This window comes from Schistocerca americana, chromosome X (genome assembly GCF_021461395.2).
Source record: "Schistocerca americana isolate TAMUIC-IGC-003095 chromosome X, iqSchAmer2.1, whole genome shotgun sequence".
In the NCBI taxonomy this organism is placed as follows: domain Eukaryota; kingdom Metazoa; phylum Arthropoda; class Insecta; order Orthoptera; family Acrididae; genus Schistocerca; species Schistocerca americana.
Genome location: NC_060130.1, coordinates 251,992,551 through 252,020,231, shown reverse-complemented (window position 1 = coordinate 252,020,231; position 27,681 = coordinate 251,992,551). Strand labels below are relative to the sequence as shown.

Below are 27,681 nucleotides of genomic sequence, written 5' to 3'. Positions count from 1 at the left end.
GTACCTTTCTATCTACATTATTCCGTGATTTATTCAGTTTTCAAATTTATACTGACTTTTTGATCACCCGGTATATCAGCCAAATACCATTAGGATGACCGATGTGGTGATCGCTCAGAGCGTTTCCGGAGATGTGACTGTTAGAGGAGGAGACAGAAGACAATGTTAGTGCATTCATAAAACGTCAACAACCACTTGTGTAACAGAGATTTTTAAATTAAGGTGTCCATCCTATCTGACCTTCCCCCAATATCTTACAAAACGCTGCTCTCTGGCAATACACTGGTGTGCAAAACTGAAGGACGAAAGTAACTTTTCGCCTGATGTGCCGCTCCCGAATAATGTAGCTCGTGGCACTTGGACCATAGACAGAATTAATAGTATAGCACAGGAGGTAACTGAAAGAAATACACAATGAGACGAACTGAAATGACATTTTTATTCGAAGACAATAATTATATTGAAGTCACCACGATTTATGACTGTGCACAGCCCCCCCTCTTCCGCCCCCGCCACCCTACCCCTGGACGTTACAAAATGTGGGAATGGTTTTTAGTATGGTGTGTAATCATCATGGACGGCAGTGCATGCTATGAGAGTTGCTCCTACGCTAGACACAAGTTTGGTGGGGAGCTGTTGTGGTAGGGCGTTCCATTGCTCCACCAGCGCAGTCGCCGACTGCTGAACGGCCGTCGGTGCATGTGTACATCTGAAATACGTCTACCAAACTCATCCTACACGTGTTATACGGGATTTAAGCCGGGGGAACAGGCAGGACAGTCCATTGGCCAAATACCTGTCCCCGTTCCAAGACCACCTCTAGCTGATCATTTCGATGCGGTCGCGCACTGGCATCCACAAAAATGAGGTCAGGACCGAATGTACTCCTGAAAACACGCACATGAGGAAGCAGTACAGCGTCACAATAGCGTTGACCGGTAAGGGTATCGTTTCAAAAATTTTTATGTCAGAAGGCCCATGCAACGTTATGCCTCCCTACACCACTGGGCTATCAAAACTATCGCGTTCGATAATGTTCCTGGATGCATCACGTACCTTGAAATGGAGAGAGGTGGGTACAGTTTGACATAGGTCCCGACGTGGCACATCAGAAGTGTCTTATATCTAATTGTTTGTCTCGACGTACTGTACACCACTGAAGGACATAGTGATAGACATCCCTGGGGTTGTGAAGCAGCTGAACGGGTTGAAAATAAATAAATCGCCAGGTCCTGATGGGATTTCAATTCGGTTTTACATAGAGTACTCTACTGCATTGGCTCCTTACTTAGCTCGCATTTATCGCGAATCTCTTGCCCAACGTAAAGTTCCGAGCGACTAGAAAGAAGCTCAGGTGACGCCTGTATATAAGAAGGGTAGAAGGACGGATCCTCAAAATTACAGACCTATATCCTTAACATTGGATTGTTGCAGGATTCTCGAACATATTCTCAGTTCGAATATAATGAATTTCCTTGAGACAGATAAGTTGCTGTCCATGCATCAGCACGGCTTTAGAAAGGATCGCTCCTGCGAAACGCAACTCGCCCTTTTTTCACATGATAGCTTGCGAACCATGGATGAAGGGTATCAGACAGATGCCATAATCCTTGACTTCCGGAAAGCGTTTGACTCGGTGCCCCACTGCAGACTCCTAACTAAGGTGCGAGTATATGGGATTGGTTCCCAAGTATGTGAGTGGCTCGAAGACTTCTTAAATAATAGAACCCAGTACGTTGTCTTCGATGGTGAGTGTTCATCGGAGGTGAGGGTATCATCTGGAATGCCCCAGGGAAGTGTGGTAGGTCCGCTGTTTTTAGTCTACATAAATGATCTTTTCGATAGGGTGGATAGCAATGTGCGGCTGTTCGCTGATGATGCTGTGGTGTACGGGAAGGTGTCGTCGTTGAGTGACTGTATGAGGATACAAGATGACTTGGACAGGATTTGTGATTGGTGTAAAGAATGGCAGCTAACTCTAAATATAGATAAATGTAAATTAATGCAGATGAATAGGAAAAAGAATCCCGTAATGTTTGAATACTCCATTAGTAGTGTAGCTCTTGACACAGTCACGTCGATTAAATATTTGGGAGTAACTTTGCAGAGCGATATGAAGTGGGACAAGCATGTAATGGCAGTTGTGGGGAATGCGGATGTCGTCTTCGGTTCATTGGTAGAATTTTGGGAAGATGTGGTTCATCTGTAAAGGAGACCGCTTACAAAACACTAATACGACCTATTTTTGAGTACTGTTCGAGCGTTTGGTATCCCTATCAGGTCGGATTGAGGGAGGACATAGAAGCAATTCAGAGGCGGGCTGCTAGATTTGTTACTGGTAGGTTTGACCATCACACGAATGTTACGAAAATGCTTTAGGAACTCGGGTGGGAGTCTCTAGAGGAAAGGAGGTGTTGTTTTCGTGAATCGCTACTGAGGAAATTTAGAGAACCAGTATTTGAGGCTGACTGCAGTACAGTTTTACTGCCGCCAACTTATATTTCGTGGAAACACCACAAAGATAAGATAAGATAAGAGAGATTAGGTCTTTTACAGAGGCATACAGGCAGTCACTTTTCCCTCGTTCTGTTTGGGAGTGGAACAGGGAGAGAAGATGCTAGTTGTGGTACGAGGTACCCTCCGCCACGCACCGTATGGTGGAATGCGGAGTATGTACGTAGATGTATACACTTATCGCTTACAGCTTGTATATACTGCCAAGCAAAAGGAAACTGAAGCACCCAGGAAACACAGTCGGCTGTTATACACGTACATAACATCGGTGGGTATATAAATGATTATAATTGCAATTTTCCTGGCAGAGCGGTTAAGTGATATTAACAGTCCTGGTTGAGTACAAGGTGCTACAATAAAGTAATGAGACTGATTTTCTTTGCAAGACGTGGCAACCCTGCAGGCTTGTGTAGGCACAATATCTCTGACTTTGGTCTATAAGCTGCTTCTAGTGCAAGCGGCACATCTATGCAACTCCTCAGTCGTGAGTTGTGCTGTAATAAGTTAACACATGTTTGTGTCTCTCGTCACGGAAATGGAACCGCATAAAATTGCGCAACGGTACGCCATTTCTTTTTGTGTTAAATTGGGTGAAAACATGACGAAAACTTACAGTAAGCTTCAGAAGGCTTTTGGAGAGGAGGCTATGTCAAGAGCTCAAGTTTACCGTTGGCATAAAAATTTTAGTGAAGGTAGAACGAATGTTGAAGATGAAGACCGCATTGGACGACCATCAACCTCACAGATGGATGTCAGCTTGGTCAGGGTGCGTAAACTCGAACGATCTGATCGAAGATTATCCGTGAAAATAATTGCAGAAGAACTGAACATCAATAGAGAAACGGTTAGTCTAATAATAACTGAAGTACTTGGTATGAGAAAGATTTGTGCAAAAATGGTCCCCAAAAATCTCACACCACAACAGCGAGAAACACGGAAAAATGTAGCAGCCGATCTGTTAGAGCAAACGGAAATCAATCCAGAATTGTTGAGCCTTGTTATGACTGGTGACGAAAGTTGGTTTTTTCAGTACGATCCAGAAACATAACGCCAAAGTTCGCAATGGTGCTCAAAGGGATCACCCAGACCAAAATAAGTTCGCATGTCAAAGTCAAAAGTAAAATTCATGCTTGTGTGCTTCTTTGATTCCAAGGGAATTGTTCATAAAGAGTGGGTGCCTCCTGGACAAACAGTTAACCAATATTACTACAAAGAAATATAGAGAGACTTCGTAAGAGAGTTCTTCGTGTCGTGCCAACACTGCTGATAATTGGATTCTGCATCACGATAATGCGCCATCCCATACTGCTCTGTCAGTACAGCAATCGTGAACCTCAAAACAAATTTCAGTGCTACCATGACCACCTTATTCACCAGATATCGCTCCGAGCGACTTCTTTCTGTTTCTAAGAGTCAAAACGGCGGTCAAGGGACACCATTTTCAAACAACACAACATGTCCAAAAAGCTGCGGCGAGGGTCTTGGAGGATATTACAACAGATGAGCTCCAGAAATGTTACCCTCAATGGCAGAAGGGCTGGAAAAAGTGTGTGCAATCAGAAAGGAACTTCTTTGAAAGAGACAACGCTAAACTTGACTAAAACGGTAGGTAACATTTTTTTTTTCACATCAGCCTCATTACTTTATTGTCGCACCTCGTACATAAGAGGTGTAAACGGAATCACTGTGAAGGATACTGAGAAACCGCGTACTCTTGTGAGGCACAGAAATCAGCCCCTGGCACAATTTGAAAGGGCCCCATTGTGGGTCCCTCTTTCGTCGGTTATCGATTTGTGCAGTATCCAGATTTGTGGGGCATTCAAATGTGACACAGGTTCTATGATGGACTGCAAGGGATCGTGAGGTCAGACTTTCTCGTCTTTTACGTTCCCGTCAGCCACGATTGACCTCCACGAGAGAGGATCACTGAATTGTGTACCAAGCATTTTGTAATCCCTTCGTATCTATTCCTGCCAGCTGCGAACAAGTAATGGACCCCCTTCAACATGCTGTGTCATCCCGCTCATAGATCGTAGATACACTACTGGCCATTAAAATTGCTACACCAAGAAGAAATGCAGATGATAAACGGGTATTCATTGGACAAATATATTTTACTAGAACTGACATGTGATTACATTTTCACGCAATTTGGGTGTATAGATCTTGAGAAATCAGTACCCAGAACAACCACCTCTGGCCGTAATAACGGCCTTGATACGCCTGGGCATTGAGTCAAATAGAGCTTGGACGGCGTGTACAGGTACAGCTCCCCATGCAGCTTCAACACGATACCACAGTTCATCAAGAGCAGTTCAAATGGCTCTGAGCACTATGGGACTCAACTGCTGTGGTCGTAAGTCCCCTAGAACTTAGAACTACTTAAACCTAACTAACCTAAGGACATCACACACATCCATGCCCGAGGCAGGATTCGAACCTGCGACCGTAGCGGTCACGCGGCTCCAGACTGAAGCGCCTAGAACCGCACAGCCACACCGGCCGGCTGTGTGTGTTTATCCTTAGGATAATTTAGGTTAAGTAGTGTGTAAGCTTAGGGACTGATGACCTTAGCAGTGAAGTCCCATAAGATTTCACACACATTTGAACATTTTTTGAACCACTGACCAGACGATTTCAGTTGGTGAGAGATCTGGAGAATGTGCTGGCCAGGGCAGCAGTCAAACATTTTCTGTATCCACAAAGGCCCGTACAGGACCTGCCACATGGGGTCGTGCATTATCCTGCTCAAATGTAGGGTTTCGCAGGGATCGAATGAAGGGTAGAGCCACGGGTCGTAACACATCTGGAATGTAACGTGCACTGTTCGAAGTGCCGTCAAAGTGAACAAGAGGTGACGGAGACGTGTAACCAATGGCACCCCATACCATCACGCCGGGTGATACGCCAGTATGGCGATGACTAATACACGCTTCCAATGTGCGATCGCCGCAATGTCGCGCAACACGGATGCGACCATCATGATGCTGTAAACAGAACCTGGATACATTCGAAAAAATGACGTTTTGTCATTCGTGCACCCAGGTTCGTCGTTGAGTACACCATCGCAGGCCCTCCTGTCTGTGATGCAGAGTCAAGGGTAACCGCAACAATGGTCTCCGAGGTGATAGTCCATGCTGCTGCAAACGTCGTCGAACTGTTCGTGCAGATGGCTGTTGTCTTGCAAACGTCCCCATCTGTTGACTCAGGGATCGAGACTGCTGACATCATCAGTCCCCTTGAAGTTAGAACTACTTAAACCCAGCTAACCTGAGGGGATCACACACATCCATGCCCGAGGCAGGTTTCGAACCTGCGACCGTAGTGGTCGCGCGGTTCCAGACTGTAGCACCTAGAACCGCTCGGCCACTCCGGCCGGCTATTCTGCTAACAGTCATTGGATCTCGACCTGCGCGAGCAGATATGTCGCGATACGATAAACCGCATTCGCGATAGGCCACAATCCGACCTTTATCAAAGTCGCATACATGATGGTACGCATTTCTCCTCGTTACACGAGGCATCACAACAATGTTTTATCAGGCAACGCAGGTCAATGCTGTTTGTGAATGAGAAATCGGTTGGAAACTTTCCTCATGTCAGCACGTTGTAGGTGCCGCCACCGGTGCCAAACTTGTGTGAATGCTCTGAAAAGCTAATAATTTGCATATGACAGGATCTTCTTCCTGTCGGTTAAATTTCGCGTCTGTAGAACGTCATCTTCGTGGTGTAGCAGTTTTAATGGCCAGTAGTGTAACAGGAAGCGGGCTGGGGAATTACCATCCCGTACTTAGGCTGTCATTAACATCACAACATAAACGGCTGGATTTGTGGTAATGCCGTCATCGGGAATCACGGACTGATGCCGTGAACAACAACAGCTGATGAATGGCGTCGCAATGTGTTCAAGAGATGAATCGCAATTCTGCACCCGTTTGTGGATACAGTGATGACATTGGGACAGGTCCCACTCTCCCAATTCTTTGGAGAGGCCCAGCAGTGTTATTCCCAGCGCCACGGTATGATGGTAAGTTTCTATGGGACCAAACTGCTGAGGTCATCAGCCCCTAGGCTAACATACTACTTAATCTAACTTAAACTAACTTTATATATATATATATACGCCCGAGGCAGGACTCGAACCACCGGCGGGGGAAGCCGCGCGAACCGTGGCACGGCGCCGAGACCGCGCAGGTACACTGCGAGGCTGCCACGGTATGGGGTGCCATCGGCTATAACTTCAGCTTATGGCTTGTATAGACTAGAGGAACTACGATAGATCAACGATACATCACGAACCTCTGCATCATCATGTGTTAACCTCTTATGCGACAGTGTAACTGTGTTATTTTTCAATAGTACAATATTTGTCCACACATAGCACGTTGTGTATCAAGGACCATTTACTTCGTTCTTGGGCCAGCTGGTTTCGGGATAGGAGACAACGACTTCCGAACCGAATCAGTACAAGTATGCAGGCCGCAGAGGGTGCAACGTCACGTTGGTAAGTGGACTCATACTGCCCAGGATCCCGCGTCCGGCCATCCTGATTTAGGTTTTCCGTGATTTCCCTAAATCACTCCAGGGAAATGCCGGGATGGTTCCTCTGAAAGGGCACGGCCGACTTCCTTCCCCATCCTTCCCTAATCCGATGAGACCGATGACCACGCTGACTGGTCTCCTTCCCCAAACCAACCATACTGCCCAGGTCTTTATAAATCTGACGCGATTTTGGAATAACTGAAATAACATCAGGTACCCTATTAAACCGTGAAGTTTCATTTTCTTTACTCCTCCCCTTCTGGTTGGTTCACTTATTTCGTCAGGCAGAATAGAACTTAAAAGAACAAAGTGCAACGCGTTTTGTTTTCAGCCATGGACTATAAGAGGACACATTAGTGGCTCATATATGAGGCTCGACTACAGTTACAGAATAGCTGAAATGTATCGTATTCGTGTCAACAACAAACTGTTTAGCATCGGTTGAGCCGTACAAATATGAAACCTAATAAAATATTTAGCACGCCTTCGATAGCCCAAATATATGAACACAAGCACGAAACTCATGCTCCTGAATATTTTAACGCTAAAATGAATTAATGAAAATCGTCTATACAGCCGAACGAGCACTATTTATCTAGTGACAGGTAATAAAATGCGCTTGCACAACATGCGAGAGGTCTCGCGTTCATCATTCCCCACAGCCACTGTCTTCGTTAATACAGTTTGAGAAAACAGCTACAAATTTATTTGACTGCTTACATATATAAGATTTACAGAAGTACAAAACTAAATTGAAGGTTAAATATACAATACACTAGCGAGCCTGGCTATGGTTCGAAATTGCTAATTACGTATAGGAAATGTATGCACGTCCAATCCTTCTTCTCCTTCATCTCTCTGTCCATGAGTACCTGCGGGGATAGTAGCGTTAATGATAGTATCTCACATCGTTTTAATATGCGAAAGGGTAGGATTAAAAATTTAGCCCAAAATACAGCTTTACAGTTTTCTGTTAAACGGACTGCCAGGAAGAAATAAAACACTACGTGGCTGTCATACGATTTTTGTGTAAAATTATACAGAAGGGAAAAGAACATGTACGGTAGAAATGATTTGTCTATTGGTTTTAATGCCTTGCTAAAGCAGTTAAGACCGACTGCAAGAAATATAGCGACACCGCACATTGTAATACCGCAGCATAGCATTTTCTACACTGAAGCGCCAAAGAAACTGGTATAGGCAGGCGTACAAAAATACAGAGATATGTAAACGGGCAGAATATGGCGCTGTGGTCGGCAACGTCTGTACTGTATAAGTAAACAAGTGTCCGGCGCAGTTGTTAGATCGGTTACTGCTGTTACAATGGCAGGTTATCAAGATTCAACTATCTGAACGTGAGGTTACAGTCAGAGCACAAGCAATGGGACACAGCATCTCCGAGTTAGAGATGAAGTGGGGATTTTCCCGAACGACCATTTCACGAGTGTATCGTGAATATCAGGAAACCGATAAAACATCAAATCTCCGACATCGCTGCGACCGGAAAGAGATCCTGCAAGAACAGGACAAACGACGACTGAAGAGAATCAGTCAACGGATGGAAGGTTTTTTTTTTTTTTTTTTTTTTTTTTTTTTTGGTGGGGTTTAAGGGCGCTCAACTACTGAGGTCATTAGCGCCGAGTCACAGTTATTAGAGCACATGGAATCTAGTAAAACTCAAGTGGAGGGGGGACACCAGAAAGGCTTGACAAAGATGCAGATAAAATAAGTAAAATAAGTAAAATTGTTAGATGTCTTCGGACAAGCCAGTCAAAGTTATAAAACGCAGAACACGAGCAGCTGCTCGAGCGTCATCAACTTAAATATCCGGTAAAGTAGATGGCAGGGACAGGACAACACGAGATTGACTAAAGCGGGGACACGACAATAAAACATGGCGCACTGTTAATGCCTGACCACAAGGGCACTGCGGGGCTGGGTCACCGGAGAGCAGGTAGCGGTGGCTAAACCGACAATGCCCAATCCGCAACCTGGTCAGAAGGACCTCCTCTCGCCGAGATGGTCGGGAGGAGGTTGTCCAAGCAGTTGGGAGCAGTTTTACTGCCCGGAGCTTGTTTCCTTGGAGGGATGACCAAGCATCCCACCACAACGACACAGGCCTCTTACAAACATCCCCACGAACGTCAGATGACGGGACAAAATGGGAGGCTGGCCGAGGCAGGAGGACTGCAGCCTTGGCTGCAGCATCCGTAGCCTCATTCCCAGGCACTCCTACATGTCCGGGAACCCACAGAAAGCTGAGAGGAGAACCATTATCAGCGAAAGAATGGAGGAACTGCTGTATCCGTTGAACCAAGGGATGGACCGGGTAGGGAGCTCCAAGGCTCTGAAGAGCACTGAGTGAGTCAGAGCAGAGTACATACGATGAATGGCGGTGGCGGCGGGCATACTGAACGGCCAGATGGAGAGCAAAAAGCTCGGCCGTAAAGCTCGAACATTGGTCGAGGAGCCGGTATTTAAAGGTGGTGGCCCCGACGACAAAGGCACAGCCAACACCATCGTTAGTTTTGGAGCCATCAGTGTAAATAAAGGTGTGACCGGCACGTCGAGCACGAAGTTCGACAACCGTGAGCAATACACTGCAGCCGGAGTACCCTCCTTCGGAAGTGAGCTGAAGTCGAGATAAATATGAACCGGAGCCTGGAGCCCAGGTGGTGTCGGGCTCTCACCCTCTCTGAAGGTGGTAGGGAGGGCTAAATCCAATTGTCGAAGCAGGCGACGGAAGTGGACTCCGGGGGGCAGCAGGGCAGACACATAAAACCCGTACTGACGGTAGAGAGAATCGGCGAAGAAGGACTGGTAAGAGGGGTGGTTGGGCATAGACAACAGCTGGCAGGCATACCGACACAGCAGTACGTCGCACCGGTAGGCCAATGGTAATTCGGCAGCTTCAGCATAAAGACTCTCGACAGGAGTAGTGTAGAAGGCTCCGGTCGCAAGACGTAACCCCCCGATGGTGGATGGAGTTGAGACGGTGTAAGAGGGATGGCCGAGCAGACGAGTAGACGAAGCTCCCATAATCCAGCTTCGATCGGACTATGGACTCGGAAGCAGGGGTCCGGAACATTTCCCCGATGGACGCCTGAGAAGAGGATCGCTTCTCAGGCAGTGGGGGGGAGGACGAGGAGGAAGGGTGGCCTCTGGGGCAGAGGGGGTGGGGGCCACGGGGGAGGAGGATTTGGAAGGGAGGGATTTGGGAGGCGGAGGCAGAGACCCCGGATGGGGGGAGGTGGTGGAGGGGGGACAGGATAGGGGTGAGGATACAGCGGAAGGGGTGGACGCAACTGAGGCAAACGAAGTGGTCAACGGCATGGGATGGAGGCAGTCATACTTCTTCGTGGCCTCAGAATAAGAGAGACGATCCAAAGTTTTGAATTCTTGTGTCTTCTTCCCCTTCTGATATGCGGGGCAGTCTGAGGATCTAGGCAAGTGGATGCCAGGACAATTAACGTACTGAGGTGGTGGGGTGCATGTATGTTCCTCACGAAGAGGACGTCCACAATCGCCACAAAGGGGCTCAGCCTCACACCGTGATGACATGTGCCCAAAGCGCAAACACCGAAAACAGCGCATAGGAGGCGGGACGTAAGGTCGCACATCGCACCGGTAGCACATCACCTTTACCTTCTCCGGGAGAACGTCCCACTCGAAGGCAAGATAAAGGCCCCGGTGTCGATGTGACGGTCTTTGGGGCCGCGCTGGACTCGCCGGACGAAATGCACGCCTCGGCGCTCCAGGTTGGCCCTGAGCTCCTCATCACATTGCAGCAGGAGGTCCCGATGAAAAATAACCCCCTGCGTCCTATTTAGTGCCAGATGCGGGCCAATGGACACTGGGATGTTCCCTAGGCGGTTGCACGCCTGGAGCGCCACCGACTGTGTGGCGGAGGTGGTCTTTATAAGAACGGACCCCGAACGCATCTTACTGAGAGCCTCAATTTCCCCGAAGATGTCCTCAATGTGCTGAACAAAGAACATGGGCTTGGAGGTGGCGAACGTCCCCCCATCGGTTCGAGAACAGACCAAATAGCGGGAGAAGTACTTCGCCCCAAGCCGGCGGGCCTGTCCCTCCTCCCAAGGAGTGGCCAAGGGGGAAAGGGCAGGAGAACCAGAACCAGAGACAGTACCTTTCCTTTTGGAAGACTCGGCCGCAGAGCGACCTGATACGTGTTGACGTTTCATCTGCGAAACGTCCACCCCGGTACTACCCACTCCGACTAGGGGCTCTCCCCACGGGCGCCACCCAGCCTCAGCAAGGGCCACCTGGCAGGATGACCGTTGCCGGGAGTCCTGATGCCCCAAGGAGACGGGCATCTACTCCTTGGCCGACGTGGGGAGGGTGCAGCTCAGGTATCGGCAGGACGATCCCTGTGTTGTCAGGGGGCTACAACCTAGAGGGTACATGACGACCCCACCACAACGGGCTGGCTACCGTGCTGGATTTCTGGTGCCATGGAAAGTCCATCATGATCGTAGGTGCAGATGGGGACGCACTATGGGCGTAACTTGTACAACCCATCAGGCGTTTAGGCCCAATTTGAGGAATAGTGGGTACGGTTACAACGCTGGTACAATGCTGAGTGCCAAGGTCTTAGTGCACTGAGGACCTGTGGTACAGCACGTAAGGCGTCCTTCCCCAAAAGGCTCGTACTTCTGTAGAATTTTGAAAAATGGAGGTCAAACCCCAAGGGGGACCATCACATGGAAGGCTGACACGGTTGAAACTCCTTTTAGTCGCCTCTTACGACAGGCAGGAATACCTCGGGCCTATTCTTACCCCGGACCCGCAGGGGGATGGATGGAAGTGCAACCCTTCCCCAAATTGCTGCAGATTTCAATGCTGGGCCATCAACAAGTGTCAGCTTCCGAACCATCCAACGAAGCATCATCGATATGGGCTTTCGGAGCCGAATGCCCACTCGTGTACCCTTGATGACTGTACGACTGAGAGCATTACGCGTCTACTAAGCCCATCAACACCGACATTGGACTTTTGATGATTGGGAATATGTTGGCTGGTTGGACGAGTCTCGTTTCAGATTTTATCGAGCAGATGGACGTGTACGGGTATTGAGACAACCCCATGAATCCATGGACCCTGCATGTCAGCAGGGGATTGTTTAAGCTGGTAGAGGGTCCGCAATGGCAAGCGGCGTGTGCATTTGGAGTGATATGGAACGTCCGATAGTCTAGATCGATTCTGACAGGTGGCGCGTAATTAAGCATCCTGTCCGATTACCTGCATTCATTCACGTCCATTGTGCATTCCGACGGACATTGGCAATTCTAGCAGGACATTGCGACACCGTACACGTCCAGCATTGCTAGATTGGCTCCAGGAATACTCTTCTGTGTTTAAACACTTCCGCTGACCATGAAACTCCCCAGACATGAATATTATTGCGCATATCTGGGATATCTTGTAACGTGCTGTTCAGAAGTCATCTGTACACCCTCGTACTCTTAAGGATGTATGGACAGCCCTGCAGGGTTCATGCTGTCAGTTCCCTCCAGAACTACTTTAGACATTAGTCGAGACCATGCCACGTGGTGATGCGGTACTTTTGGATGCAGCACGGGGGCCTTACTCGATCAGATCACTTCCCACAATTCTTGCAGATCACGTACACGGCTTCCTATGTTCATGTGTCCCGACGGCAATGACATTTTTCAACAAGATAACGCGCCATGCCACAAGGGCAGGGGTGTGATAGAGCGGTTCGAAGAACGCAATGGCAAGTTCCAGTTGATGTGCTGGCCCACCCACTCGCGATATTTGAACCTGACCGAACATATCTGAGATGTGATAGAATTTGGCATCAAAGCTCATTGCACCCCCTCCCCAGAATTTATGGGAGTTAGGTGACTTGTGTGTGCGAATGTGGTGCCAACTCCCTCCAGCGACCAACCAAGGCCTAATTGCTTCCATGCTAGGATGCATTATCGGTATTATCACTGCCAGAGGTAAACATACCGGCCTTTAGGTAGGTGGTCATGAAGGTTCGGCTGACCAGTGTATAACATTACGTCAGTCGTTCAATTATACAGAGCAATGGCTGACTAATACGTCATTTTTTAATATCTGGACAGCAGTACTGGCGTCCCGACGCTCCTTGCCGGTCTGAGTGCTGTCGACCTGTTTTCGCCGCCCACGATATATTTGACGGGTACTTTATTTTCCCCAGCGCTGCCGGACACTGCATGGTGTCGCAGTATTTTTGCAACATGTTTCAACACAAATGAAACGCTCCTACTTTTAACTTCGTCCTGTCGCTCAGAAACGTTTTTCAACACATTTTCCTATCTTTATTGTTTGTGAGAGGAGCAGAAATGCCGTACTAATGGTCGTCATAGGCAAATCGTTACAACCATTCGTATTTATTGCGAGTTGAACTCTGCTGGATACACTTTTAATCAGGTGTATGAATGTCTGTGTAGAAACGGCAACCCATTCTTCCTAAGAGCTGAAACCCATGCTGGATGCTAATGTTTGGGGTCGAGATTCTGGGCAGGGCAGACCACTTCAAGAATGTTACTGTCCACTGAACAATTGCCTTACATATGCTGCTCTATGACATCGTGCTGTGTCATCCTTACACACACAGTTATGTTCTCTGAACTGTTCCTATAGTACACAATGCTGTAAAATGTGTTCATATCCTTATTCTTAAGCACAATAAATGGGCCACAACCTCTCCATAAGGCAACGGCCTTGCCGCAGTGGATGCACTGGTTCCCGTGAGATCACCGAAGTTAAGCGCTGTCGGGCGTTGTCGGCACTTGGATGGGTGACCATCCAGGCCGCCATGCGCTGTTGCCATTTTTCGGGGTGTGCTCAGCCTCTTGATGCCAATTGAGAATCTACTCGATCAAATAGGAGCGGCTTCGGTGAAGAATACCATCATAACGACCGGGAGAGCGGTGTACTAACCCCACGCCCCTCCTACACGCATCCTCCATGAGGATGACACGGCGGTCGGATGGTCCCGGTAGGCCACTCGTGGCCTGAAGACGGCCATCCCTATACCGTAACGCCACGTCCTCTGTACTTAACTGGATTGCAGTTAACATTCCCCACCCATTTGGCAAACCCAGACTCTTCCATCGGATTGCCTCAGGCTATATCGTGATACATCAGTCCAGATCATTCGACTCCAGTGATCAACTTCCAGTAGCACTTCGGATCTCACGAGTGATTCCTTCTGCTGATTTCGTGCCATTTTAGACAACCAACTTTCGCAGTTATTGATGGTCCCTTTTCCGTCAGTACACGACGTCTGTCTGGTCTCGGTTTAGCTATGGTTGTTCCTCGGCGTTTTCACTTCACAGCCCGATCGCCAACAGTCTATTCAGGGAATTTCAGAAGCGTTTAAATGTCTTACGTGGATTTGTTACTCAGGTGTTATCGAACGATTACTCCACGTTCGAAGTCTCTAAGCTTTCTTGACCGATCCATTCTGCAGTTTCTGTTTCTCTACTGACGAAACATTAATGGCTGCCTCCTTTTGTACTGTGTGATGCGCCTCTCGTGAACTGTAGCGGTCAATTTCGCCTATCATACGGGCGTCAAGATACTTTTGATCCGACAGTGAACATCTACCCTCACGGGAGAAGAATGTAGCATCACCTCTGACCTGTATACAAGTGACATTGTTATTCACAAAAAGACGGTATTGTTTCATCGATACATGGAAAATATTCACAGTTAGAGAAAACCGGTTAATCCTTCTCCGAAGATAGTTTGAACATACGCGTTCAAATCTCTTATCAGTAGTTTGGAAACAGCATGGGGTTAGAGCTGTCTTAGCCAACCCCACAGATGTTCCACCAGGCACAAATAGGTGAGATCTTCCGGGTTATACTCTAGTGGCCATTAAAATTGCTACACAAAGAAGAAATGCAGATGATAAACGGGTATTCATTGGACAAATATGTTATACTAAAACTGACATGTGATTACATTTTCACGCAATTTGCGTGCATAGATCCTGAGAAATCAGTACCCAGGATAACCACCTCTGGCCGTAAAAAACGGCTTTGATACGCCTGGGTATTGAGTCAAACAGAGCTTGGATGGCGTGTACAAGTACAGCTGCCCATGCAGCTTCAAACCGATACCACAGTACATCAAGAGTAGTGACTGGCGTATTGTGACGAGCCAATTGCTCGGCCGCCATTGACCAGACGTTTTCAATTGGTGATAGATCTGGAGAATCTGCTGGCCAGGGCAGCAGTCGAACATTTTCTGTATCCAGAAAGGCCCGTACAGGACCTGCAACATGCGGTCGTGCATTATCCTGCTCAAATGTAGGGTTTCGCAGGGATCGAATGAAGGGTAGAGCCACGGGTCGTAACACATCTGAAATGTAACGTCCACTGTTCAAAGTGCCGTCAATGCGAACAAGGGGTGACCGAGACGTGTAACCAATGGCACCCCATACCATCAACGCCGGTTCATACGCCAGTATGGCGATGGCTATACACGCTTCCAATGTGCGTTCACCGCGATGTCGCCAAACACGGATTCGACCAACATGATGCTGTAAACAGAACCTGGATTCATCCGAAAAAATGACGTTTTGCTATTCGTGCATCCAGGTTCGTCGTCGAGTACACCATCGCAGGCGCTCCTGTCTGTGATGCAGCGTCAAGGGTAATCGCAGCCATGGTCTCCGAGCTGATAGTCCATGCTGCTGCAAACGTCGTCGAAATGTTCGTGCAGATGGTTGTTGTCTTGCAACCGTTCCCATCTGCTGACGCAAGGATCGAGACGTGGCTGCACGATCCGTTACAGCCATGCGGATAAGATGCCTGTCATCTCGTCTGCTAGTGATACGAGGCCGTTGGGATCCAGCACGGTGTTCCGAATTACCCTCCTGAACCCACCGATTCCATATTCTGCTAACAGTCATTGGATCTCGACCAACGCGAGCAGCAATGTTGCCATACGATAAACCGCATCGCGACAGTCTACAATCCGACCTTTATCAAAGTCGGAAACGTCGTGGTGCGCATTTGTCCTCCTTACACGAGGCATCACAGCAACGTTGCACCAGGCAACGCCGGTCAACTGCCGTTTATGTATGAGAAATCGGCTGGAAACTTTCCTCGTGTCAGCACGTTGTAGGTGTCGCCACCGGCGCCAACCTTGTGTGAATGCTCTGTAAAGCTAATCATTTGCATATCACAGCATCTTCTTCCTATCGGTTAAATTTCGCGTCTGTAGCTTGTCATCTTCGTGGTGTAGCATTTGTAATGGCCACTAGTGTACCATCGGTCCACAATAAAACCCTGCAAGAGGACACTAGTTGTGAGGTGAAAGACCGTGCGAGAGCCTTATATAGTGGTGCGTAAAACAAAAATAATTGAGAAATCTGCGAAAAATCGTTCTGATGTCAGGGGGTCTTTAATCATTGCAGTAGGTGACCTAACTTAACATCACCAATCCAGGCAAAGAACTGCTGTGATGGTATATAATGTGGGTCATAATTTAACATTTAACACGAAACGTTGCAATCGTGTATTTTTTACACCACTGTTCCCCATACCCAGTACTTTACGCACAGAAGGATGTACGAGCTCGTTGCTGTTTCTGCACTGTGGTCCACTATTTCGTGTTGATAACAGACGATGACTTAGTTGAATTGGCACTTCGCTGCTCGCGGAAAACTCACTGTCTGCTGTACTGATCATACTTGGAAAAGAGGAAATATCGAGACATACGAGGGCTGTTCGGAAAGTAAGTTACGATCGGTCGCGAAATGGAAGCTACTGTTAAAATCAATAATATTCTGTTTGCAATAGTTAGCTACAGCCTCCAGCCACTTCTACACATAGACACAGCTCCGATTTAGACATCTGCCGTAGCGTTGTACCAACTTTCTGGTACCCTCTTCATATAAGGCAGCCGCCTGTGCTTTCCGCCAATTCTCTGCGCTGATTTGTCTGTGCCAAAGGTGGTCTTCATAGCCAGCATTTAATGTGACCAGAGATGAAACACAGTGAGTGCCTACTACGGGCCGTATTGTGGGTGATCAAACACTTCCCATCAAAAACGTTGCAGGAGCGTCCTCATTGCCCCTGCAGAGTGAAGCCTGGAACTTTCAAGAAGATGGAACCGTATGACAGCTATGTCATGTGGGCTGCATGAAATCAGGAGAAATCTCTCACCAGGCTCTCATACCTGGCGGGAGACACTACTTTCTAGGCTTTTTTACGTGCTCACCGTGAGCTCAGAACTGAGCAGAGCGACGTGAAGCGATCGACGGACATACTAGAGACGCTATACAACACATGTGAGCGAAGGTTCGTCCGATTTTCACAGTGCTTCCATTTCGTGACTAATTGGAATTTATTTTCCAAAGAGCCCTCGTGTTTTAGTGGCTCAAATGGTTCAAATGGCTCTGAGCACTATGGGACTCAACATCTGAGGTCATCAGTCCCCTAGAATTTAGATATACTCGTTCTGACCTAAGGAAATCACACACATCCATGCCCGAGGCAGGATTCGAACCTGCGACCGTAGCGGTCGCGCTGTTCCAGACTGAAGCACCTAGAACCGCTCGGCCACACCGGCCCTCATTAACTCCAGCAACCATCGAGTCGTCATCACAACTGAATACTTGATCTTGCTAGCATTTTCGTGAATTAGAATAATAGCGTGTGTCCTTTTTATTCTATTTTATGGTGGTGGTGTGTTTTACGTCTGAACATATTCCGCTTGTTTCTTGACTTAAGAAACTGTGTGACTCTTGGCGCACCAAGCTATCACGCTTTATTGCATTATCTCGTATCGGGAGGACGCATCACTAATGGACTCTACTGACAGTTTTTTACTATGTATATCACTGAAGCTGAAATTCGACATTAACATAATTATTGGTGGGAAGCACGTGAACTACTTAATGTTTCACATGAACCGTTTTTCTTCTTTAGTGGCGAGTGTACACTCTAGTTGATTATCAGTAATAATGCTACTGTGTGCAGTTCAGCAGAGATTTCGGCAATACATTCTGGAATATTGTTGTTTACAACCGTTTTGAAAAGATAAACTAATTTTTCTACTCATAACCCAAAGCAAATCTTTCACATTCTTCTGTATATGCACACCATGACGGGAAGCTAACTCTGCGTTCTGAAGGGCGGAATGGTATCGTACTATGTCCTCACGGAGAAGTTACTAGGTGAGATACTCTCCATTTGCTTACTTCCATAGAAAATCTTTCGTCATAGCGTATCATTATGCAGCGTAGATAATTATGACCTTCATCCCTGAAGGTCTGTAATTTTCACATGTATCTAGTTTTCACGTATGTGTGGTTTTAAAGCAATGAGCTCATTGAAGCTGCCGTGAGCAATTAAATATGACGGCACAGTAAAATTTTGGTTTGTAACAGCGGGTACGTTCAGTGCAGAAAATTGACTCGAGTTGGAAACACATGGTTTTGCTTCGTGAACATTTCTTGTTCATCGTTTCGCCTCCTCTTGTGTGCAACCTCCAACTTCTGGCAGTAACGCAGACCGGCGAACGCATCTGCAGAAAGCATACCGATAAATCGTTGAATATTCTGAAAGTATATAGATCGATTCGTGGCACCACTAACGTGTGATTAAGTTGACCACTGCGTATGAGTGGTGCTCCATAAGATCATGCACTACAACAAAATTAGGTGTAAATGACTGCGCAAGGATGGCTGATGTCTCTCATAACTCAGCTAAATCCTAATAACTCCTGTCTGATCAGATAACTGCTGATACGCACCGGAATCTAGAATTTGAACTTGGGAGACTTAATCTTCCAATTTGATCTCTATAATGAACCTACGTTTTTAATGGTGGTAGCGCTGAAGTTAATATTACGAACCAGATATAGAAATTAGGAAAAAAATCACAAAGTGGTAATAACTTGAGAGAGCATAAAAATTGCATGAAAGTGAAAAGCAGTCGTTGATCACTAATTACCCACATTAAAACAATCGCTACCATTATTTTTCATCACCCTTATGCGACAGACAACTGCATATTTCAAAGTAGGCGTTCAGTTGATAGTGTTAGAGTCACAAAATGAAAGCTGACTAACCAACTTGATCGAATGGCGTGGAGGCACTACTTGCCGAAGGAACAGCAATGAAGAGCGACTTACAAACTGATTGCAACACACACTGAAACGAAGACGGCCAGGTAGTTAACTTCCCTTTGGGCCTCTATATGAGTCCAGAGAATAAGGGAAATTAGAGCTAATACAGGGGCTTAACGAGAATCATTCTTCCCACGCGCCATTAGCGAGTGGAACAGGGAAGGGGGGGATCTGTTTGTGGTACCAGAAGTATCCTCCGCCACACACCGTCAGGTGGCTTGCAGAGTACTGACGTAGATGTGGATGTAGCATCTTATTCTGGTTCGTGCTCACGCATCCGGTGACTAAGCATAGTGAAGATACTACGAGTAGGCTTTAGCAACGCGATGTATCTCCACATGTGGTCTGCTCGCCTTTCGTGTTGTTGCAATTAAAGAACCACATAGCCAAAAAATAATTGTTGCATTAGATAGTAAAGATGCCAAAATTACATCCTCATGATAGAAAGATTATTGTGGTGTGGCTAAAGCGGCACTGTAGAATTAAAGGAAATTAAGTGTCCTACGTTCTTATACTGGAGACAGTTTGTATTACATTAAGGAAATCTGACCAGATCCTGCAGCATATGAAGAACTTTCCTGTCAAAAATTTATACTTTATTTTTAATCACGGAAGGATTATGCAGCACCTCCGTTGACTGCAATCGCCAGAGTATTCACTATGCAAGCTCCACATGTAGGAGCATACCGGTCATACCACAATCGGCAGCCATCTGCCATCCCAGAGAGTAAGAGGTTTATTGCAGTGTCTTCTGTAGTGTGGGCAAAAATTAGCTGTTATCGCGAAGAAAAATGACATGAAGATTCACAAACGTAGCGTATGGTCAAATATGTGTGTGTGTGTGTGTGTGTGTGTGTGTGTGTGTGTGTGTGTTTCAGCCAGGACAGATGATAATTTGCTGTTCACGACATCTCCGAACAGTCGCTTAAATCTGAAAACTGTTCTGTAGTTTGTAAAATTTGCACTGCCATGAAAAGCGGTAACAAGTTATAAAAAGCAACAGCTCTCTCTGTTAGCTGACACACTTCATGCGTCCCCTCACTTTCGTTTTTCTTCCATACGATTAGCGAAAAGCCCTGTCTTTTCCGAATTATTATTCCGGCGCGTTCAGTAATGTTATTAGATGTATTTGGAGTTACTAGAATCTGACATATCTAACCTTGATATTCGTAGAAAACACACACATCAAAAAACGTTTTGCATCACCCCAGTTCTCAGATCTCCAGAAGATAAACGTTGACTGTGGATATTGTATCACAGACACAATTCCTTTGACTGTTCAGAGATGTCACTAAACCGACCCAAAGATGTAAACAACCATGCATGTTCAGCCATATTAGACGGAGGGGGTCCGACAGCCGATCAGTTCCAGTCATTCCACCAAGAATAAAGTACACGGTTCGTGTTGTCTGTAGTTCAACCATGTCTAGACGGTCAATACCGCGGTTCGATCGCGTCCGCATTGTTACTTTGCACCAGGAAGGGCTCTCAACAAGCGAAGTGTCCAGGCGTTGGGAGTGAACCAAAGCGATGTTGTTCGGACATGGAGGAGATACAGAGAGACAGGAACTGTCGATGACATGCCTCGCTCAGGCCGCCCGAGGGCTATTCCTGCTCGGATGACTGCTACCTACGGATTATGGCTCGGAGGAACCCTGACAGCAACGCTACCATGTTGAATAATGCTTTTCGCGCAGCCACAAGAGATCGTGTTACGACTAAATATGTTCACAATAGGCTGCATGATGCACAACTTCACTTCCGACGTCCATGGCGAGGTTGATCTTTGCAACCACGATACCATGCAGCGCGGTAGAGATGGGCCCAACAACATTCCGAATGGATCGTTCAGGATTGACATGTTCTCTTCACCAATGAGTGTCGTTTATGATTTCAACCGGACAATCGTCGGAGACGTGTTTGGAGGCAACCCGATCTGGCTGAATGCCTTAGTCACACTGTCTAGCGAGCGCAGCAAGGTGGAGGTTCCCTGCTGTTTGGGGTGGCAGTATGTGGGGCCGACGTATGCCGCTGGTGATTATGGAAGGCACCGTAACGGATGTACGATACGCGAATTCCATTCTCGGACCGATAGTGCAACCAGATCGGCAGCATATTGGCAAGGGTTTCGTCTTCATGGACGAAAAATCACGCCCCCATCGTGCACATCTTGTGAACGACTTCCTTCAGGATAATGACATCGCTCGACAAGAGTGGCCAGCATGTTCTCCAGACATGAATCGTATCGAACATGCCTGCGATAGATTGAAAATCGCTGTTTATAGACGACGTGACCCACCAACCACTCTACGCCGAATCGCCGTTGAGTAGTGGGACAATCTGGACCAACAGTGCCTTGATGAACTTGTGGATAGTATGCCACGACGAATGCATCAGTGCAAGAGGACGTGCTACTGGGTATTAGAGGTACCGGTGTGTACAGCAATGTGGACTACCACCTCTGAAGGTTTCGCTGTATGGTGGTACAACATGCAATGCGTGATTTTCATGAGCAGTAAGAAGGACGAAAATGATACTTACTTCGATCTCTATTCCAATTTTCTGTACAGGTCCCGAATTATCGAAACCGAGGTGATGCAAAACTTTTTTTCATGTGTGTATTTTCACAGTGCGACGTTGTGCAATGGTTACCACACTAGGCCAATATTTCCGAGGTTATCGGTTCAAATACGCTGTCTAGTTATCTATATAAAGTTTTCCATATTTTCCCTAAATCTCTTACAGCAAATGCCTGATACTACCTTCGAGAAGACACGGTCAGTTATTTACCCATTATCCCCACAACCCCTCCTCGTGCACTGCCTCTAATGACTTCATAGTCGACCGAATATTAATTCCGTATCTCCCTTCACTTCTTCCTTCGAGACATTTCCTCATCCTGACAATGTAACTTTAATGAAATCTGTTAACCGAAACTCTCACAGAAAATCTTCTGCATAATAAGAGTGGTACCTTCGAAAGCAGAGACTATGCTTATACCTTTCGGGGAAAAAAAATGGAAAATTGTGCCTGCTACGTCGTATCACTTGTATATTAGATGCGTGGCTGAATCATAAATATTCATACTGTTGCTCGTGTAGAAAAACGTTTCGCAATGGAGCCGGAGATGTACAGATATAAATGGCAATACTTTCACTGAAATGAATATTCTTTTGGTGATATACAAATAACTTTCCACCGTCCACAAGGTTCCTCTGCTTCTCATTAAAATAACTTTTCGACCACCTTTACGAAACACAGATAACTTCATGGTAATTCCGCTACCTGGGCTTTCAAAAAAATGGTTCAAATGGCTCTGAGCACTATGCGACTTAACTTCTGAGGTCATCAGTCGCCTAGAACTTAGAACTAATTAAACGTAACTAACCTAAGGACATCACACACATCCATCCCCGAGGCAGGATTCGAACCTGCGACCGGAGCGGGCGCTCGGTTCCAGACTGTAGCGCCTAGAACCGCACGGCCACTCTGGCCGGCTGTGGCTTTCAATATTAACAGTCTAGCAATACCTTAGATTTTAGGGGAGAATAGAATGTAAGGTAACAAATAACGACTGGTTTCCTAGTTGGAATTATTGCACGTTTTAAAAATTTGGATTTAAAGTATACTCCTCCATGTAACAAAATATTTCCTCCTCTCGTTCACCGACATATGTTTGTAAATATGTTTGGTATCACATGTGAATGTCCAGTTATTTATCCCTGCCGTTATATTCTTCATTCAAAATTCTCTTCCTTTATTTGTATCGAGTACCACATTCGTTGTTACTTGATATTAAACGAAATGCTGACAATAAGTTTGTAAGTGCTGATTTTGGTTTCTTGCATTGCTAGGACAGGTGATAGCTATAATTTAGCCCCCTCTGCTGGAGAATAAGAGAAGGGATTCTACGTTTTTCTTTTTTCACCTCATTACGCCACATTTATTTTTATTTACTTACTTCTCTTGTACGCTTCTGAGCTGGTAGCCGCTTTAGCAACTTGCTTGTTCGACCTCTCAGAGATACAAGAAACTTTTCTATCGGTACCTCCTGTAACGTGTGCGTATAACGTGTGGTTAGTGATTCTGTGGTCGATTGGGAAGGAAGAGGGTTGCACCCTGATCCAGAACGTAGCCTGCTCCGCAGGAATAGGTTAGCGCTTGTGTTGTCGCTAACAAAGGAAAAGGTTTGCGCGCTGATCCAGCACGTTGCCTCCACCTCACGAATAGAAGAAGGGGCCCATTATTCCGACTTATTGATCACCTTCGCATTAACACGCACCGTCATTCTTAAGACACTTCGCTTATGTAAACTGTGCGCTTAACTTTTTCCAAAGTCACATTGTCAGAAACGTCCCATCAGCATCTCTTCTACATCTAGTGATCAAAGAATCGCCATTGAAACTTCTTATCCTCAGATTAAGTCGGTTGAATGGTTGATTTGGGGAATGGAACCAAACAGCGAGGTCATCGACCCCTCGGATTAGGGAAGGAAGTCGGCCGTGCCCTTTCAAATGAACCATCCAGGAATTTTCCTGATATGATTTACGGAAATCACGGGCAACCTAAGTCAGACTGGTCGGACGCGGGTTTGAAACGTCGTCCTCCCGAATGCGAGTCCAGTATGCTAACCACTATACCACCTCGCTCGACCACATTAAGTAGCTCAATTTCGTAATTTTGTCTAACACTGGGTGAACTCTAACTCCCGTGCAAAATTTCATAGTTTGTTTAGGAATATTTTCTGACTCTTTTTGTATGTTGTATCCGTGGTCTCCGGTTGTATGTGGCAGATTAATAATGATATTATGGCTTATTTCGTTTGTTTACCCAATGAGGTTTACGTGTAAGTACATCCACAACAGCGATTTTTTTTAGCCTGTAATGTGCAATGACCTAATCGTACAACAAGAAACATATTAATGTAAGAACAGATGTTAATGCACCGTGACGTGGTTTGCCGTCGCTCCGGGAACAGCTCTCAAAGTCGTCGTGCCGTTCATCCATTGCATCCAGTGAACCACTTCATGAGTTACATTTCGCCTAATTCATCTGTAAACCTACCCACAAAGCTGTGTAGCGCTGCTAACGTACAACTAATACTACCGAAAAAGAAATCCGACGGAGAACCGAGTAGTTACTGACAGCAGGTTTAAGGGCGAGGAGAAAAGAGGGCACTACTGCTCTCAATAAGTACCGTGATTGAATGGAACTAGATTCTTCCCAAACAGACACAGCGCGTATTGACGAAATTACCGTTGTTGTGCAGATATTTTCTGTGCAGTACACGTACAAAGATAAAAGGGATAAGGAATCAAATCAAATGCTATTACTTTTTTAATGAACCACCGGAGACCAAGGGTCCCTATCCCAAAATACTCAGAAAATATCCCTGAAGAACATCAAAAATTTTGTATGTAGAGTTGGCTTTAAGCGTACATACTCGTATGCATCAAACAAAGTGCTTTCAGGAAAGACAGAGTAGCCTGTTAACGATAATTAATTGCTAGAGACCTGGCCATATGTGAGTTCAATATATCGCAAAAAGAAGAGGTCGATGACAGCTAGAGATGCAACATGTGCTGGGATTGGGTAAGAATTGGGAAGGAAGCTGGTTGTGTCCTTTCCAAAGGAACCAGCCAGTCATTTGTCTTTAGTGATTTAGGGGAAACCATGGATAATATTAATCTGTGTGACATGATGGGAATTTCAACTGCTGTCCTCCTAGAAACGGGTTCGGTGCGTTAACCACTGTATCACATCCTCCGATGTATATGATAATACACCAATCGACGTCTAGATCGACTGTACATGACGACTATAAAACTCACGATTTAATATCTTAACGGATTGTTTTTAGTACTCGTGTGAATGACTTCGCACATATCATTATTTATATTCAATTGCCATTTTCCGCGCCATACAGTTTAGTGTTTAAAGCATTTTGCAATTCGTTTTGATCTTCTGATGACTTCACTAGAACGTAAATGAGAGCATCATCTGAAACAATCTGGGAGGGCTTTGCTCAGATTGTCTCCAAACTCTTTTATATAAATTATCAACAGCAGAGGATCAATTACTATTGGGGAACGCCAGATATCACTTCCGTTTAACTCGATGACTTTCTTTCAGTTACTATGAACTGTGATCTTCGTGGCAGGAAATCAAGAAGCTAGTCGCACAACTGAGACGATGCTCCACAGGCACGCAATTTCATGGCTGGCTCTGAGCACTATGGGACTTAACATCTGTGGTCATCCGTCCCCTAGAACTTATAACTACTTAAACCTAACTAACCTAAGGACATCACACACATCCATGCCCGAGGCAGGATTCGAACCTGCGACCGTAGCAGTCCCGCGGTTCCGGAGTGAGCGCCTAGAACCGCTAGACCACCGCAGCCGGCACGCAATTTCATAATCGGTGGCTTGTAAATAAGTAAATAAAATCAGTAATGTTTTGTGGCCACACCGAATATTAAAGTAAGACACTTTGTTATCAGCGTCACAGTATCACATTTCTGAGACACAGAAAGAGGGTACTAATAACAGCTTACCTTCACGTATGTCACTTGCCACTTGCCTGCACATCGCCGAAGATAGGAAAATATTTAGTTGTAGCCGAGTACTCGGCATTTACCAGGTATGTATTTATTCCAGTTTTCTATTAGTCCATATTCTCCTTCATCCTCTCTCTGCGAATCTCCTCTACCCTCTGCCTATATCCACTTCCTCCAGTCCAATTTCCCCCCCCCCCCCCACCCGCACAATCTGTCCATCTCTTCCTCTCCTCTCCCTGTCTTGTCTTCCTCTTCTCCCCCCTTCCCTCTGTCCATTGCCCCCTAGTCTACTCCCTGTCTACATCTAACCCCCCCCCCCCCCCAGTATCAGTGTCGATCTCCTCCTTCCCTTACTCTCTGCACGTTATCAAGCTCATTCCAGTAGGAGGCTGATGTTCTTATCCAACAGTATTTCTTTCCAGATCGTAACTAATATGTGTACGACATTTCTTTAAAATCCTTCCAGCGTTTAGGATGAACTTTTTACCCGTGATTTAGCCTGCTTTCACATGTACTTAACAAATTCCACACGTATCTGTATACGTATTTCACCTGTATCTCTAGAGAATTTCGCCCTGAAGTTTCATTTTCACGCAGGTCAGTGTTTATGACGTTATCTCCTCAGCTACAAGCTGCAGAATGATATAATTTTGCAGGCACATCCAGTGGTGTATGTGGCTACTGCGTGCGAAACGTGTTGTGGATATAATTAGTATCAAAGAAGTAATAAGTTAAACGTCTCGCATGATGTGGCAGTTTTTCATGCATCTCAGTGCTTATGACGTCATATCTTGACAATTTTGCTGATACATTCAGTGATATATGTGCATACTCTCTGCAAAATGTGTAGGCAGTTTTACCGCATGAACATCTAAAACACAGAAAGCGATAAGCTTTTTTTCAGGTTTTCAGCGAGAAAACTTATGTGTGAAGGTTGTTGCAAGCCAATAATTGATCTCATTCTAAAATACTGGATGACTACAGTATGGGAAATGCCGCGCCGTGGACTACACTGCATTTTTCCACCCACATCTTAGGTAAGCGGTTCTTCTCCCACAACGATTCTTTCCAGGCAGTAAGTGATATGTGTGCCAAGTCTGGCTGAAATCGATCCGCTGGTTTATGAGGAGATGTGGGACATACACACATACATACTCATTTATTTACATCAGTTTTTATAATACGTATGAATTATACCTAAAGAGATTCTAGTCACCACCGATCGCCACATCTCTCTTCCGTTTTTATATCATCTGAATTAAGCAACTTTAAGAACCAAGAACAGGCTAAAAGTATATTTTTCAAGACGTAAAAGTTATCCTTTCGAAGAATTTATTAGAAACAAATACCGCCAATATAGCAGCTCACGACAACAGCCTTCCAGGTAACTTCGAAGAAATTATGAAAGAAAGGCGCCGTTGGTTTCTGAAACAGGCTCTTCTCCTGTTACACGGTAATGCTGAGGCTCATTTTAGCCGAAGAACGGCAGATGCGCCACGCTCATGTGACTATCAAATTTTACAACAGCCTCCGCCTTCTCCCGTCCTACCCCCATCAGCGTGTTTCGTTTCAGCGGTGGCGTGGTCCAATTTGCGACGGCAGTATTATTATGAAAGTAGGCCATTTACGTTGCTGAAACACAGTTCCCTCATCAACAATGCAGCTCTTACAAAGACAGTATTGGAACACGAAAGACACGCAGAAACAAATTCGTCGCTTTGTAGGCCGACTTGATTAGGTGATATTTTATGAACTATATTGGAATAGATTTTCGATTTTCCATGGTTACACATTTGTTCAAATGTAGGCGAGTGGTTAGTGGCGTACCGGGATTCGATGCCCGGTACTGATAGGGTTTGTTTTGTGGTGTGGCTGGACAGGATGTATTAACAAGGAACCCTTTGAGTGCG

The 27,681-nt window shown here is 46.1% G+C and overlaps 1 pseudogene; it reads left to right on the top strand.

Annotated features, from left to right (window-relative positions):
• The first annotated feature begins 13,778 nt into the window (after window positions 1-13,778).
• LOC124556898 lies at window positions 13,779-13,896 on the top strand (annotated as a pseudogene).
• Window positions 13,897-27,681: the final 13,785 nt, after the last annotated feature.